The following is a 6,087-nucleotide window of genomic DNA, read 5'->3' as shown; positions in this document are numbered from 1 at the left end:
AAGCACAAAGCCAAAGCCAGTATCTTTATTTGGACATTGAAGAAAGGAAGTCTTAGAGAAGAGGGAAACTGCAGCACAATCTTGCTGAGGTCTGACAGCATGGATGGGGAAGGCATGTTTAAAATATCTGAGATTAGGAAAAATACAGAGGAAAAAACCCTCAGTCTCCATAGGCCCTCAAAAATGCAGGACTAACAGGGAATGTCATACTGAAAAAGGGTTTTTGAGTGAAAGAGTCTCTTCACTCAGAGTTTAGTCTTTGCAGGTGGCAAAACAGAAAAAGAACAAAATTCATCAGGTGTCAGCTGGAAAATCTGCTGGGCAGGGTGGCCACATGGGTTCTATGAGTCTGGGTTTCTCTCCTATTGAATCTGTGACTTTAGAGTCGCCTGGCGTCTCAAAACCTCCGTCATGTCTTCTGACGGCATGTGTGGAGTGTCTGCCTGGTTCATTCACATCTGTTCCCTTTCGGAAACTGGCTGCGAGCACCTCTAGCCAGGATGGGCTGAGATACCCCTGTATGAGAAGAACCCCAAAGTAGAAGACCCTGAGTTAGCAGAGACTAGAGCTTCGGCTCAGAGGTATACTCCTGGCCATGTCCAGCCTCTGCTTGCTGTGTTGAAAGAACATTATTCTATGCAGACTCTGATGGGACCTAACAAGTCTCAGGGAACCAGGGACAGAGGTCATGCTTCAAGGGAGGGTACTTTAGGGCTGACATCTGGGTTTCCCTGCTACCCCCATAGACTACAGCCAAATGGCCTCTAGCTCAGCCCAGAGCCCTCTTGGCAGCTTGGCCAACTACCAGCAGCAGCAGTAGTCTCCCAGCAACTGGTCCCTAAGAGCTGAGCTCTTTCTCTTCGGGACAAAGGTGACACAACCTCCAGAAGCTGTCACTCAGAAGCAGATATGAGAGATCAAAGAGGACGCCCGAGGAGAGGCTCCAGGGCTTGTTAGATTCAGCCTCCTAAAAGTTCAGTGAAGTCAAGGACAGCATGGAGGACCAAAGTCTTTATAAGCTTGTGCTTTGCCAAGAGCACCGGGCCAAAGCATGCCTCCTGTGTGGTTTCTGTGTACCTTGACAGAGTCAGAGATGGCCACTGTTAAGGGTATAGGGCTGGCTAGATACTATTTGAAGTAGGTACACAAAGCAACATCCTGAGACAAAACAACAATGTGTGCAAGCATGTTTAGAATGTTAATTCCCTGAGTTCCCCCAGAGTTGCAAATCCATCATCTGGCTTCAGTGGAAAAGAAGTCTGATATATTGGCAATTTTTCCCCAACGGCTTATACCAGTGCCTCTTTTCTCTTCCTTCATGCCGTGTTTATAGTCAGAGGCTCACAGTCCAATTCTTGGTCACTTTCCATCTTGTATTCTTTGCACTTTATTTTTCATGCCAGCAAGGTTTTTCTTTCCCAAATAGACACTTAGTTCCCTGAAGGTATATTCCATGACTGGCAGTAATGTAGTGCTTGGCACTAGAGCATTCCATATTTTTCAAAGCCTTTTCCTGCCTTCCATGAATTCAGCCATGGCAGGATAAGCATGGCCATGCCCACGTGACAGACATGGACACTGATGCATGGGAGGAGGAGTCGCTTGATGGGGCACATGCTACTCTTTGGAACCAGAAATGAGACTTCATGTTATTGGCTGAATGTCTGCTACCCAGTGGCCCCTATCAGGACTTCATGTTCATTTCTTAGCACTGTCCCCCATAAACAGAAAAGACTCAATCAAGAATCACTTGATTATTTAGCTTTTAAAGTATTTCTTTATGTTTAATTGTTTGAAACCTCAGTGTGGCCAATTAATAATGACTGCAAATGTGTGACCCCTTCTTCCATCGAGAAATGGGGTGTAATTCCTATCCTCTTGAATTTGGGCTAGATTCAGTGGTTTGCCATAACCAATAGAACATGGTGGAATTGACACTGCGGATCATCTGAGAAGTCAGAAAAGATCATAGAGTTTCCACTTTGCTAGTTAGAACACTTGCTCTTGGAGCATTGAGCCATCATGTAAGAAGAGTGATTACTTTGAGGTTGCCATGCCAGAGAGGCCAAGAGCAGTGTTTCACTCAGGGCAGCAGTCCTAGCTAAGCCCAGTTTCTGAGCCATCCCTGCCAAGGTGCTAGGTATGTGAGTGAGGTCACATTGGGACCCCCAGATCAGACCATCCACCAGTAAGTGTCCATCATTTATGGTACATGAGACAGAAAACTCAACATGAATTCCTGTTTTGGGGTAGTTTGTTTCATAACAGTAGATGACCCAGAAAATTCTTCTGTCTTCCCCTGAGCCCACTGAGAACAGCGTATCAATGGCTGAATAGAAACTGGGCTTACAAAGGCTCACTGCTTAATTCCATATGTTAGATTCCTGCAGTATTATTTTAGCTTTCCTCACCTTTTGCTGGAGGAAATTGTGTGGACATACTGAATTCTCCCAGAGAATTAGGTTCTGTTTAGAAACATGCTTACAATTATGAGTTGTGCAATTGGCTCTGAGAGTGTCCACATAAAATTACGCAGTTTTGAGTGCGTCCATGTTTTCAACTCTGGGTTTAGTCATACGTATCATTCAGGTTCCAACTTGGGTGCTTTCTCTGCCATGAAATCTTTTATTTATTTATATTTTGCTCCTACTCTGAAGAGAGCACTCTCTTCTATGCTCTCGGGCCAATATGTCTACATACCTACATTTTTATTACTCTGATTATATTTTGCCTTTTCCTTGACTCTTTTTTTTTTTTTTTTTTCTGAGATGGAGTCTCACTCTGTTACCCAGGCTGGAGTGTGTAGTGGTGCAATCTAGGCTCACTGCAACCTCTGCTTCCTGGGTTCAAGTGATTCTCCCACCTCAGCCTCCCGAATAACTGGGATTACAGGCGCTCACCACTATGCCCAACTGATTTTTTGTATTTTTAGTAGGGAAGGGGTTTCACCATGTTGGCCCCAGGCTGGTCTTGAACTCCTGATCTAGTGATTCACCTGCCTCGGCCTCCCAAAGTGCTGGGATTACAGGTGTGAGCCACTGCTCCCAGCCCCGTGACTCTTTTTTAAACCAAAGTATCTCTTCTGATGCTCAAGGTTCTTAAGTCAGTTGACCTTTGCTTTTTAATCTTATTTTCTTACGACCCTTACTTATCTCTTATTGTGTAAGAGATACTGCTATGTGTTCATATGCCTCTTTCCTCCTAGCACATGGAAAGACCTGATGCTCTGCCCTTAGAACCGTGAGATTGATGCCTTGTCAAAGGGATATAAGGAGAAGTGATGCATGTCTCTTTCAGGTCAGCACTTGGAAGCCCTCCACTATTCCTCGGCCTGCCCCTGCAGCTTTGGAAGCTAATGTGTCCCAGATAGCATAAGCTACATGACAGAGGAGGGTGGTCTCATTCACATTAAGCTTGGTATGAGTGAGGAATAAGCCTTTATTTTGTTAATGCACTGAGAGTTTGGGGATTTATTTGTAACTACAGAATGGCTTATTGTGTTCTGACTAATAAAATGATACAACCACAATCATAATAGCTATAGCTCCCATTTGCTGAGTGTCTCTTATGATTCAAGTGTTCTGTTAAGTGTTTTATATATTTAATATCTTAAAATACTTTCAACAACTGTGTATACCAAGCAGTATTAGTCAAATTCTCATTTCATAGTTGGAGAAATTTATACTTGGGATGATTACAATAATTATTAGTAATTGGCTGAGCTAGGACTTGAACCCACGTCTGTCTGATAACACAGTGATTTTTCTATTCTGCTCTATAGACTCTATTCCTATGTCTGTGCATTTCAGGTGGTTTTGAACTGGGCCTTGTTCAGAGCAGGAGCTCTAGATGAATGTTTTTGATGTTTGTTTGATTCAAATTAAAATTAGCGTAAGATCTATTTTTAAGGAACTTACTATAAAGTTGTTTCATTTAAATCTTCCATTTCTATCATTTCTGGGTTATCTTCTGGATACTGAAATCAGTTTCTTTAGATGTTAAGAGGGCTCAAAACCACAAAGTTCACCTTTCCCTCCTCCTCAGCCCTACTCTGATGCAGCCATGAGATAGTGGAGGAGTTTCTCCCTTGAATTCTGAGCCCCAGAACCACAGATTAAGCAAAACACAACTGTGGGGTACTGTGGTCTGAATGTCTATGCCCTTCTAGATTTATATGTTGAAATGCTATTACCTAAGACGATGCTATTAGGAGATGGGGCCTTTAGAGGTGATTAGGGTGTGGGGGCAGAGCCCTCATGAATAGGATTAGTGCCCTTATAAAATAGGCCCCATGGAAACCCCTCACCCTGTCCACCACATGAGCACACAGCAAGAGGGAACCATCTAAGAGGAAGCAGGTCTTCACCAGACACTGAATCTATGGCACATTGATCTTGGACTTCCAGCCTCCAGAACTGTAAGAAACAAATGTCTGTTGTTTATGAGCCACCTTGTGGCATCTGTTGTATCACCTGAACACTAAAATTGTGGTGATTAGGGTTTTCATCCAAACTTAAACCTAGTCTTTTTTCCTGCTTGTGCCAGATTGCCTGGTAGCCTCCCTGTTCAGGAATGGTTTTGGATTCTGAGGCAATAGCATGGCAGTTGTTTTCCAGATGATATAAGTTGCATTCAGATTTCTGCCCCACCAAGGGGCATTTGTCTTGAGACGGCCCCACTGATGGAACTTTGGGAGGGGTTTGCCTGAATCCCGCTGGCAGCCAGAGCCAAGTGTGTTGCAGCAAGGTCTGTGGTGTATAGTTTATGGTAGCAATTACGGAGCCAGATTCTTAAGTAGTCATGATACCTTCAGTTATGGGCAGAGTTGGGGAGGTCAACATAATAAGTGTTTGCATTTTCAGGGCCCTGGGAATCCATAAAGATCACTGGAGTATATTATTTCACTCCTACTCTGCCTTCTTGGCCTTCTTCTCTGATTTAAAACATTCTCAGGGTATAAAATTAAACACACAGCATCAGCGAAACTAGCACAACAGAATAAAAGCAGGGGATAAAACCCTTGAAGATATAATGTAATTGTGAAAGGCAGGGCCTGCCACTCTTGCTCTTGAACAAAAGTTGCAGTTCTAATTGTAGATTTCTGAAAATATATAAATGTTGAAATACCATTAAGCATATAGAAAATTTGCAAATACTATAAAAATAACTTATTTTCACTGAACCTTTTAAGACAAGTTGCTGACTTAATGCCCCATCACCCCAAATTCTTTAGTTGTATTTCCTATATACAAGGATGTCATTCTAAACCACAAAACAACTATCAAAACAGGAAGGGGACACAGGTACCTGATTACTATTTAATCCTCAAACCCCATTCACATTTCTGCAGTTGCCCAGTTATGTCTTTCCGCAAGGAGGATCCAATCCAGAATCATGCATTGCATTTATACATATCTCCTTCTATCTAGAAGGGTTCCTCTATCTTTCTTGGACTTTGATGACCTTCACTGTTTTGAAGACAGTTCAGGTATCTTGCTAATGTCCTCCATTTTATTTATCTTTTAAATTTCAATAGCTTTTCTGGGGCGTACAGGTGGTTTTTGGTTACATAGGTAAGTTCTTCAGTGGTGATTTCTGAGATTTTGGTGCATTCATCACCTTAGCAGTGTACATTGTACCCAATATGTAGTCTTTTATCCCTCGCCCCCCATGCACCCTTCCCTCAAATCTCCAAAGTCCATTATGTCGTACCCAAATTTGGGCATCCTCATGGCTTAGTTCTCACTTATAAGTGAGAACACATGATATTTGATTTTCCAATCCTGAGTTACTTCACTTAGAGTAATAGCCTTCCAGCTCCTTTCAAATTGCTGTAAAGGCCATTATTTTGTGTTTTATGGCGAGTAGTATTCCATGGTGTATATATACCACATTTTCTTTGTACACTTATTGGTTGATGGGCATTTAGGTTGGTTCCATATTTTTGCTATTGTGAATTGTGCTGCTATAAGCATGCATGTGCAAGTGTCTCTTTCATATAATGACTTTTTTTCTTTTGTGTAGATATCCAGTAGTGGGATTGCTGGATCGAATAGTAGTTCTACTTTTAGCTCCTTACAGAGTCTG

The sequence above is a fragment of the Macaca nemestrina genome, chromosome 8, assembly GCF_043159975.1.
Source record: "Macaca nemestrina isolate mMacNem1 chromosome 8, mMacNem.hap1, whole genome shotgun sequence".
Lineage (NCBI taxonomy): Eukaryota > Metazoa > Chordata > Mammalia > Primates > Cercopithecidae > Macaca > Macaca nemestrina.
The sequence above is the reverse complement of the archived record's forward strand: the minus strand, read 5'-3'. Positions refer to the sequence as shown.